Source organism: Protopterus annectens, chromosome 7.part1 (assembly GCF_019279795.1).
Source record: "Protopterus annectens isolate FY-2018-M chromosome 7.part1, PAN1.0, whole genome shotgun sequence".
In the NCBI taxonomy this organism is placed as follows: Eukaryota; Metazoa; Chordata; order Ceratodontiformes; family Protopteridae; genus Protopterus; species Protopterus annectens.
In genome coordinates this window covers 409783321-409795852 of record NC_056740.1, presented here as the reverse complement: position 1 = coordinate 409795852, position 12532 = coordinate 409783321, and positions in this window count along the sequence as shown.

Sequence of the window (12532 nt, the reverse complement as noted above, 5' to 3'; positions counted from 1 at the left end):
GGTTGGTTAGGCTTATGGGTCTATAGTTTCCAGGGTCAGTTGATGTACCCTCTTTGTACAAAGGGATTATTGTTACTGTTCTACAGTCTGCTGGAACAAAGACAGTGCTCAGGCTGAGGTTAAACAGAGTGCCAAGTGCTTCCACTAGGTATTGTTTTAGATTATTTAGTGGACCGGAGTTCTGCTGTGGTGACCCCTAACCGGGAAAAGCCGAAAGACACAGCAAGTAAGTAGCCTGGGATGTTATCTAGTCCTATAGAGACCGTGTTTTTGGTCTTGGAGAGCATGGATATGACCTGCTCTTTGGAGATAATAGGTAGAGGACTGGTGTCAGGTATGATTTGAGATATGCCTGTTGGGGACAGGGAGGTGAAGTTTGCACCAAATCTGTCAGCTAGCAGGTTAGCAATTTCCTCAGGTTCAGTATAAGAGGTACTGTCTACTATAAGTTCAGCACATAATTGGGCATTCCCGTTTAGATTTTGGACATGGCTAAAGAATGTCATGATTATTCTTAGCTAGGGATGCACATTTAGCTTCATAGCTAGCTTTAGAGGACTGTACAAGATATTTGATTCACTTGTTCAAGCTGTGGAGGGTATGCTTCTCCTGCTGACTACCTTCCCTCTTATTCTTAGACATCAATTTCTTTCTTTTGTCATATAATCTATTTATACTTGAGGTCCACCAGGGTGGAATGTTTTATGTGAGGACCTGGTTTTGATCTGGTCAGGTACAACTGAGTCTATACAGTTGTTTAGGTGGTTATACAGGGCATTTGTGTACTCCTCCGCATATGAGTCATTCCTGGCTGTGTTAGCAGGGGATTTGAAACATTTTATATAATTGCCTAGTAGGCTGTAGTTTGTTTTCGATACATTTTTCAGTTTGTTTTGCTCCTGTGGGGATTTCAGATTTGATCATTACTTCAAACGAGATAGATTTATGGTCTGACCTTACCAGGGAGGGAAACACACAGGGGATAGTGCAGTAACCTCTCATGTTGGGGAGTACTAATTCTAGGACATTTCAGCCCCTTGTGGGGGTGCAGACTAGCTGTTCCAGGACAGGGTATTTGCATTGACAAAGTCCAGAAACCTCAGGGTGAGCATGTTTGTACACATGTATGTTGCCCAGTCAATGGCAGGATAGTTGAAATCACCCATGACCAACGTATTGGGCTCTACAGTGAGTGAGCCTAATAAGTCCAGGTAGGCAGTTTGCTTCTCTTGGCTCATGGTGGGGGATCTGTAGCTAGCAGTGATGTGGTAGGGGCCTTTAACTATAGTTAATTAGACCTGGAGTAACTCAACAGTGTTATACTGTTTAACCAGTCTCAAGGTATATTTGGCTTTAATAAAGATAGATACACCTCCACCGTTGTTTTCTTCACACTTATTTTGGGGTCTGAATATGAGTAAGGCATTCTAACCTTGTATGGTCTGGGTGCTGTCTGCGGCCTTGAACCATATCTTAGTGGCCGCACAGATGTCAGCATCGTTCAAGGTGTGGAGTGCTTCCAGGGAGTGCAGTTGCCTGTTTAGGCTCCTAGCATTAAGTAGTATAACCTTGAGTTTGTCTTGAGTGGATTTTTTTTACTTTGGAAATGTTATTGTTTTGACATTGCCTAAAAAAGGCACTATGGGGGTGGCAAGTGCCTTTGCTAATACTTCTTCTATCAGTACATCTATCAATTTCTCTCCTTAAATATTCTATATGCCTGCTTTTTTCTCACTTTGTATTGCAATTCCTGTTTGCATTATACTAACTTAGCTTTTATTTCTCTATAAATTGGCTAAAATTTCTCAAACTGTTAAATCATTGTCATATGACTTGTATCTATTCTTAACCAATGTGTTCGTATCATGTCTAATTTGGTATAATTATTTAAACTGCATTTATTTTTTGTATTATTTTTAAAGACTGCAAAATTATTATTCTTAAAAAGTTTTGTAATACTTTGGAGCTTTTCTCCATGGGCCACTGTGGAAAATGCTCTCTTACCCAATCAGACTTTCCTGGTAATAAAATGTCAATAAATAAATAAATAAATATGCTATTTTTCAAAGCATAAATAAGCTGAGCTTAACTCCTTTATGTCACTTTACACTACTATATTGATAACATTGAAAAATCATGCTGTCACACTGTCAACACTTTTATATAGTGCAAACTAGCATTAAGCATGTGCGCACTTTGTGGTATCAAAATCCATCTTGTGAATGTCACATAAGTGGTTTAATGTACACATTGTAGCATGTTTCATGCCAGTTATAGTGGTTTCTGTTCTGATTATCTGTTGCAGTAACTCACAACAATTATATATCAGCAATCCATAAGTTATACTTCAGAACTCCTTGTATAATAATAAAATAAAAACATAATTTAGCAGTGTGCTTTTAAAATGACAAGTGCAATCTTTTATTGGTTGTACATAGGTTTCTCTGAGACTGAATTCTTGGGAATAATCAGGGAAATTAGTGCTGTATCTTAATAGCATTTTACTGGTGTGCTCTATAGTGCTATCACACTAACAAGCGATTCCAAGACAGGAAACAGTCACATGGAACAAAGCTCATTAGCAACTAATTTGCAAGCCTCTGAAATGAACATTTAATGAAGCTGGAACAATTGCATTAAGTGTTCTCCCTGCTAATCCATGCAAATCTTATTTTTTGGACCCCCCCCTCCTTTCGATCATGGTTTGTGGCCCAGCCCCCATAACCCATGCAACAGTTTTTTTTTTATCCCCCATTCTATCGTGAGTTGCAGCTCAGCCTCATAATCCAAGCAAAATTTTTTTTGGTCTCCCCTTTCGATCATGAGTAGTGGCCCCATATCTCAGTTGTACCAGATCGTCCAACTAAATATTTGCCTACCCCGCCATACTTTGTTATATCTGGGGCTGGTTATATGGATCCTAGGCAACAGGGGCTGGGCATCTCTCTGGGGGGGGGGTTCTTAGTTAGACCTACCCATCCCCCCCTCCCCAAGTGTTAGTGTGGCTTGGTCCAGGATCAGAGTGCAATGTGAGCAAGCAGCTAGGACATGCCCACTTTCCACTCATTGACCACTTTTTCTCTAGCAATATCCCTGGCCTCCACCAGCAATTATCAACAAGAGACACTCACTTACCACTACCTCATGGGATAGGTACACCCATCCCTCCCCTGCTGCTCCATCAGTTGCCTGAGCTACTAAGCAAACCCTGGTCACCTGGACCATAGTCACGGCTTTATCCCTTTACACCACCAGAGAGCACCAATCTATGCAACACTGTTGCACAGACACCTATGCACAGACACCTACACAAACACACACATATCCATATATATCCTTACAGCACTTACCTGCTGTTGGCTATCAAAGGCAACAAAGAATATTAAGCACCAAACTGCTGCTTTCACTCCTCACAGTTTGCTTTTAAATATCATGGTAAAGATTTCATAGGTTCATAGGTTCATACTAGGCTATCTGCCCTAGGGCATTTATAAGCCTAGCCAGAGTATGTTTGACTTTGGCCACCCATTTTAAATTAATTTTGCTATGCCCTTTTTCAAGGTTAGTATACTGTACCTCTGTCTAACAGTGACACAGAAGTGATACCCGGGGTAAACCTACGATCTCCCATCCACTCATCAAGATTCCTCTTGAAGAGAGTCAATGAGGGACTCTGCCTAACCTAGACTGGGATTTTATTCCAGAGTGAAGGGAGCCTCTGGGTTATGAATCTGTCCCTCCAGCATGTCCTATTTATTTCAGTGCTGAGGTTCAAGTCTCTCAAGCGTGTAGCTCGATGGGATTTGGATTTTCTGAGGTGCAGCATGTCCCTTAATTCCGGGTTGGACATGGCTTTATACGTCAGGCACAGGTCGCCTCTGAGCAGGTGGTATGCCACTGAGTAGAGCTGGAGTTTCTTTAACCGGTCAGCATATGGCATCTGTTTGAGCCCTTTGATCCTCTTGGTGAGGTACATTTGGGGTCTTTCCAGTTGCTGCAGGTGTTTGGTAAGGTACATCCCAAAAGGGGCATTGTACTCGATTATGGGCCTGATGAGGGATGAGTAAAGAGGCACGATGACCTCCCCTGATCTAGATGTGAATCCCTTCATGATTAGGTGGGCTATATAAAATGTTTTTCTAACCACTTTGGCCACGTGGTTGTCAAATGAGAGATTGCTATCAACTTGGGTCCCCAAGTCCCTAATTACTTCTTCTGTACTTAATGGATTACCACCTATGTGGTAATTTGGGGGCACTTTGTTTTTGCCAAAGGGGATGACTATACACTTTTTGGCATTTAGCTTGAGGCCATGGCTCTGGCACCATTTGTCTGTTTCTATGAGGCCCTTTTGGAGGATGCTTGTGTCGACTTGAGAGTCGATTATGGCACCCAGTTTGCAGTCATCTGCGAACTTGGTCAGCCACAGTCCTTCTGTGTTGGCCTGTATCTCCGAGAAATATATACCGAACAAGAGAGGTCCTAGGACTGAGCCTTGTAGGACGCTACTTGTAACTGGTTTGTAGTCTGACATGGCTCCAGCAATTCTAACCATGTGGGTTCTGTCCTTGAGCCAGTTTGCAACCCATCTAGTGACACAGGGGTTTATATTTAAGCTGGTGAGCTTATCTGTAATGCCCGAGTGGGGTATTGTATCGAAGGCTTTTGCGAGGTCCAGGTAGGCTGTGTGGACCACCTTCCCTTCGTCAATGGCCTTGGTGACTGTTTCAAAGAAGTCAACCATGTTTAAGAGGCAGGATCTGCCCTTAACAAAGCTGAACTGAGTAGGATCCAGTGTCTGTAGGTCCCCAATATCTTTATTTATGAGGTCCATGATGATCCTTTCCATAGCTTTGCAGACCAAGCTAGTCAGGCTTATGGGGCGATAGTTTCCAGGGTCCATTGAGGCAACACCTTTGTGGAGAGGGACCACTGTTGCTGTATGCCACTCTTTGGGTACATATCCTGTAGTAAGGCTGAGATTGAACAGTAGTTTTATGTTTGGTTTTAGCTCTTCTTGGAGTTCATGTAGGACGCAGCCCGGGACACCGTCTGGTCCCATTGATGCTGTGTTTTTTGCTTTGGAGAGGGCGGCTCTTACCTGAGCATCTGAGATGTCAGGGGGGCAGCACTCTGCTGGGATAGATATTTGCCCTTTTGGTGTGGGAGGGGGAGAAGTTTGTGCTGAACCTGTCAGCTAGGATGTTGGCAATGTCTGTGGGTTTGGTGTATTTTTTGTCATTTTGGACTAATTCTGAGCATATCTGGGAATTCCCACCCAGGTTCCTAACATAACGAAAGAAAGCCTTGTGATTATCCTTAGTGTCCTGTGCAATTTTTCTCTCGAAGCTGGCCTTAGACGGTTTTATGAGTGCCCTTAGTTTTTTGCTAATACTGATCAGAGATGCCTTCCCTTTTTGGGATTTTGCTCTATCATGTAGTAGCTTCCTCCTTCTATTTTATAGTTTGTTTATGGCTGGGGTCCACCAGACAGGACGTCTGCCTTTGGAGGATTGGGTCTTGGTTTTATTTGGGATTGCATGATCCATGCATTCCTGAAGGTGTTCATAGAATGCGTTTATAAAGGATTCTGCGGTTTGGGACATATTTTCAACAGGCCCAGGGGCTTTGAAGGATTCCACCTCAGTTTTGAGGAGTGTGAAATTTGCTTTAGAGAAGTTTTTCACTGTGGTTTTCTGGGCAGGGGGTGGGGTCGGGATGTGAATATCAAGTGAGATTAGTTTATGGTCTGATCTTACCAGTGAGGGATACACTTCTGGTCTGGAGCATAGAGTCCCCATGTTGGTGATGATCAAGTCCAGTATGTTTTCCCCTCTTGTGGGAGTGGTAACAAGTTGTTCCATAGCATTTGAGTTTATGAATTCTAGGAAACTTTGGGCTAGGGTGCTGGAGCTAGAGTAATGCTCCCAGTCTATGTTTGGGTAGTTGAAGTCGCCCAATATAATGGTGTTTGGAGAGACCTTCATATTTTCCAGTGTTCGCAGGAAGGCCGAGTGGGGTTTCTGGGTTTGGGAGGGTGGTCTGTAGCAGGCTATAAACTGGAAGGCAGTTTTACCCACTGTTAGTTACACATGGATAGTCTCTGATGCTTCGTGCGTTGCCACCAACCTGGAGGTGTGGGTATCTTTGATGAATATTGATACTCCCCCTCCTTTTGTGGTTTGGTCCAAGTTTTGGGGCCGAAAAGCATGGTATGAGGTATAACCTGGTAGTGCTGGGATGCTCTCTGGAGCCCTGAACCAGGTTTCTGTTACTGCACAGATATCGATGTTCTCCATGCTAAGGAGAGTTTCAAGTGCATGCATCTTGAGGTTTAGACTTCTGGCATTGAGTAGCATTACTCTTAGTTTCTTATCCTTGTGATATCTATGGAGGTGGGTTTGTCTTCTGAGCCTTGCCTAAAAAAGGCACTATAAGCCTTTGCCAATATCCGAAAGCCCAGGGGTGACAGGTGCAAGCCATCCCTAGCGAAGTATCGTGGCTTGTCGAGCATATCATCCCAGGCTGACAGGCATTGGATCCCCTTTGAATGACACCAATACTTAAGCCAATTGTTGAAATTGATCATCTTGTCTTCATATTGTGGCATCATTCTTGGTGAGGGTAAGACGCTACTCAAGGTCAGGGTCATACTGGCCTGGGCTACATGCTTAGAGAGCTCCTCTATGTCTCTTTTCATGTAGTCCAGGGAGGTACATCTCAAGTCATTCACACCAGCATGGACAATGACTGAGTCATATTTGTACTTGCCTTGGAGTGACCTGAGTGTTTGTGTTATATGGCGGATCCTAGCACCTGACAGGCTGCTCACCGTGACCTTCTCCTTGTTCAGCCTGGTGAGTGGGAAGTCAGTGTGCCTGACGATAGAGTCACCTATTACAAGTGTATCAGGTGTGTTGTTTAGCCTTAAGGGCTGTGACTGTTCGGCACACTGGCTTTGTGAGATATGTGTTGCACGTGTTTTGTTTTGGGGTAGCGGTTGCTTGGGTGTCTGCTTTGGAGGTCTCTGCTGCTTAGGCAGATCTTTATTTAGAGCCTCTGAGTATGTTTTTGTATGATTATGTGTTTGGTTTGCTGTCGTGGTAGGTCTATGTGAGACTGGAATTGTAGTGAGTGTGGTTTCCTTCTCCTCCTGACTGGTTATGCCAGTACTGAGTTGAGAGAGCTTAGCCTCCAGTTTGGCTATATGGTTGCATCTCTCACATGTGTTGGAATTTGTTGGGAGGAGGAGAGGGTTGTCTGTGTACATGAGGCAGTTGTAACATTGCCTCAAGATTCCCAGGTTCACCAGCTGGACCGGAGAGGAGATTGACAACTGACCTTTGGACATGCTAGAATAATACTGGGAATTCCTTTATAATTGAAAACAAGGGCCAATGGGGAGTGAGGGTGTAGTGCTTTTAATTTTTAGTGCTGACTTATATAATTGCTTTAGTGAGCAAGTGCCAGGTAACTTAAGTGCAATGTGTTACAGGTAACTTACATGCAAAAACGACAAACAGTAACTTTCTTTCAAGTGAAACAAGGAAATAAGTACAGTAAGCAATGCAGATATCACTAGGGATCCACAGAAGCACTGAGAAGCCGCGTTTTAGGTGGAATTAGCGTTCCAGGAAAATAACAAGCAAACAAACAACAAGCATACAAACAAAGCTAGATTCAGCAGGCCCGGATCTAGTCTATGCTACAGCAAACAAGGTGTACCAATTTCAGTAAGAAGCAGTTCAAATATGCAGGCACTATAAGCCTTTAACCAGAAATTCCCAGCTCAGAAGGGCAGAGTCCAGCCTCTCCTCCCACAAGAGTGCAGACCATGAACCTTCTTACTGTAAAATAACTGGCCTGAAGCCCAAATGCTTAAACCAGAACTAATACACTTTTAGAATAACTGATACTGAGCCCTCAATCAGCAGTTCCCAACCTAGAAGGATGTAAGCTATCTGTTCTGCCACTACAGTGCAGACCACAAACCCTCTCAATGTAAAACAACTGGTCTGAAGCCCAAGTGTTGAAACTAAAAGGCTTAGAATGAGTTACACCAAGCAGTAATAAATACAATTGAGTACTTTTAAGATGATGCAAAAGCAAAATAAAGTAGGAAGAAACACAAGTACAGTAAAAGCAGATGATTTTTTTTCAGAAAAGTAGCAAAAGCAGTAGTAAATACAATTCTCATGCAGTGCAAGCCGGCACACTTGAATATGTAGCAATGTTAGTCCACACACAGTTTGAAAAAATGTAATTAAATTAAAAAGGACTAAAAGCAAGTGCAGAAAGGGTTAATTAGGTGGAATTCGGTAATGAGATGGGCCTTGGGGAGTGTCTTAGATCAAATCTACAGTGGGGAGGGCACTGCAAAAGCCACCAAATTTAAACTACAGCCAAGAACTGGGAGGGGGGGTGGGGAAAAACAGTTTCAACACAGATGTGAGGAATGTGCAAATTATAAAGCCAAAAAATATATACTGTTCTCTCTCTCTCTCTCTTTCTATATACATATATCTATATATATATATATATATATATATATATATATATATATATATATATATATATATATATACAACAGATATCTAAGCAAACAATTTAGCTCTATAATACAGAATAATACAGAAAAGTATACTCAGCTCTATATATTTGCAGATAGTTCTGTAAGGCTGTCTCTCAAACGAAGGTTTCAGTTTGAATGCAGATTGTTATTTGTTTTTGAATCAGTCTGAAACACTATTTTGCTCCTAGTGCATGGTTCCAGTGCAGAGTGAATGACTAATTTGCATTAGCCACACCCTCCAATTGCCACATTGGCAATTATCCCGCAAGATTCCTGTAGCACTACTTGCCAGATCCTTCACACTACTCTACTCACTCCCCCATAATGCACTGTTCGGTTTTGCTAATGACAGACTAGTGCAGTGTGTTACGTGTTTTTGAACTCCCCTTTTGTTTACTGAATTAGATTTATTAGAGCAAGCAATCCACAAGTGTTGGTGAGTCATAGTTAAAAGGTATTCATGCCAGATGATGTGCATGTTTCTTAATGCAAAATAGTTTACTGCATTATGTAAACAAGTGTGAAAAAATAGGCCTGGGAAAAGGAATAAGATAGCCCAGAGGATTAGACTGGAGATTACTTTTATGCAAGACTGGATGCTGGATTTGTGTAGTTACATAACTGACTTGCATGTGAAGGCTGGATTGCATTTTGGTGGTTACTGGTTAGCACATGAAATTTAGTAATTAATAGCTGGTTAAGTTTACTTATGGAAGCAGTTCAGATGTCCGCAAGATGAAAGGAACAAAAACAGGTAAGGCAGCAAATGCCTAGATGTGAAGTTGCCATGACAGCGAAGGAGCTGAAGTAGTAAAGAAGAAGGGGTATCTACCTACAGAAAGTCATTTATTTTTATGATTCTGAAAGGCATTTACATTGAATTTGATGAGCATCTGTTATCTCTTCAAGACTTTGTTGGAAATTGGTTGGTAGCAAGACACTGACAAATAACTAGTAGGTCCCCCTCTTTATGAAAATGTGGCAAAGACAGAACTTTGAAGTTATTTATTGCATTTTATGCCTTTTTTCCATTTTATCTTTTTTCTTATATGTTTATTTATCCTTGGTGTCTGGCCGTTATTGCAGAGGATTACAGCTCTAAGCTACTTCCTGAAGTCCTGGGTGCAGGCTTTGCTTCTTTTGTCATCCATTAGCCTACTGTCTGACTCTGCTGTTCCTGGGTTGTTCACTCAAAAGGGGACATGTGCATCTACGAGGCTTAGACTCTGAGGTTCAGCCACGGAAATGAAAGAAAAGGCAATAAAGTGCAAATCTGAAGACATACAAAGCATACATCTGTGGTACAAATAATATATATGCTATATATAACAGAGAAACAAGTCTCAATTAATCATACAGGAAATAGATGGCAGAGTGAACACACTTGATTATCAATCAGCAAAAATACCACAGAATATTCAAACAATAAAACAAAGGCAGGAACAGGAAACCAAAAAAATACTCTTGACAGTAGTAGAAATAGCATAAAAAACCTTTTAATTGCCGCTTTCGTCCAGAGACTTCATCAGAATACACACCATAACAACTACAGACTTTATATACTTTACCTCAAAAGTAATAAAACAATTAAACAATCAATCAATTAGTAAAACTATAATAATTGTAGTTTAAATATACAAATTCCGTTGTTAATTAATTAAAAAATGTAGACAAACCCACAGAGTGCTTATCAATACTAAGTCTAGAACCTTTTAAAAAACATTTGATGTTAGTTGCTTCATTTAAGCCGGGGAATCTATCTGCTTTTAACTTAACCTGCCATAATGTTTCCCTTTGTTCAACAAAATTCCTGAAGTCCCCCCCTCTGAGGTCCGATTTGACAACCTCGACAACAGTAAATAAAAACTTTTTAAAATTTGTACAAACAAGGGAATGCTTAAATAGATCACTATTTACATCATGTATTCTAATATTATATACATGTTCGCGAATACGAGCGTTAAGACGCCTTGTAGTCATACCGACATAGAAGGCGGAACAGGTGCTGCACAAAGCAATGTAAACAACCCCCTTAGTACAACAATCAACATATCCGGGAACAGTAAAAGTCTGATCAATACTATCAACAGCAATAACTGAACCTTTAGCTATATACCTGCACATGTTACAATTATTGCAGGGGAACATACCTTTACCTAGAATCATGTGGTTGTCGTGTTTAAATTTGTTGAATTCAAGGGCTTTCTTGATATTATAATTATTTCTAAACACAAAACTTGGTTTGTTACCTAAGACCTTAAAGATATCAGAATTACCTTCTATGATCTTCCAGTTGTTTTCTAATATTTTTTTGATGTTATTCCCATCCGTACTCATATCTAAGGAACAAACCATATTGTCACAATTTTTAGATTTACCAAAGTTGTTACTAGAGGAGAAAATGTGACTAGGGTCAAATTTATCCAACAAGGCTGGGTAGTGTGATGTCCGTTTACTCAACACTTCCCTAATAGTATCATTCAGCAATTGCGGTGGATACCCCCTTTGATGAAACATGTTCCTAATGAATGCTAATTCGGCCAAAAGTTCGTTTTCATCTGATGTCATCCTACAGGCTCTAATGAACTGCCCTTTAGGAATGTTTCAAATAATGTGTCTAGGGTGTGCACTTGAAAAATGGACATAACTGTTTGTAAATGTCTCCTTGCGGTATATTTTGCTGTTAAATTTATTAACCCTAAAGTCCCACCATACGGTAATGTCCAAAAAATTAATTGACAAACCTGAACTTCCCAGGGTAAATTTCAGGAAACAGTCCATTTTATTAATTTCCACGAGAAATTGATTGACTGTCATTTGATTTCCTTCAATAATAAAGATTAAATCATCTACAAACCTCTGGTAAAATAAAATTCGAAAATTAGATTTCAAAGAACTCAAAAAAGTAACTTCCCACCAAGTCATAACGAGGTTGGCATAAGGGGGTGCAGCTGGAGACCCCATAGCTACACCTCTCTTTTGCCTGTAGTATTTGTCATTAAATAAAAAATAATTGTTTTGTAACATAATCTCAATAAATCTACAAATAGTAGAAATTTGTCCAACAGTATGCTGTCCATTGTTGTGTAATATACTACGAATAGCGTCAACGCCTTCTTCGTGCGGAATACATGTGAATAATGAAATGACATCTACAGTGAAAATAAAATGTTTATTGGGATCAAAGGCGTTAGTAGTAGCAAAATGATTCAAATTCATAAGGAAATGCCAAGAGTCTTGAATGAAAGATTCTTGCTTGGAAACTAAAGGACCTAAGGTGGCGTCTAAAATCAAGGAAATTCCTTCTGTAACAGAATTTGGGGCAGACACAATTGGTCTAAATGGAGGGTCGAAACAATTTTTATGTGTTTTCGGAACCCCAAATAGTGTTCCGATTCTTGGATTTTCGATGACACAAAATTCGTACACTTCCAAGTCTATTTCATTAGACATTAATGCCTCATATAAAAAGGAATGAATTAACCTTTGTTTTTTCTTTATGTCAAAAAGGGTGGTAACCTCATATTCTTCATCGTTTTCCAACATTTGTAACATTTTAGAATAATAGGTGTCCTGTTTCATGATGACAATATTGCCACCTTTATCACTCTTCATAAACCTTACAACTTTATTTTTTTGACGTAACTCTTTAAAGGCTTTTCTCTCATTTGTGCAATTGTGTCTGCCCCAAATTCTGTTACAGAAGGAATTTCCTTGATTTTAGATGCCACCTTAGGTCCTTTAGTTTCCAAGCAAGAATCTTTCCTTCAAGACTCTTGGCATTTCCTTATGAATTTGAATCATTTTGCTACTACTAACGCCTTTGATTCCAATAAACATTTTATTTTCACTGTAAATGTCATTTCATTATTCACATGTATTCCGCACGAAGAAGGCGTTGACGCTATTCGTAGTATATTACACAACAACGGACAGCATACTGTTGGACAAATTTCTACT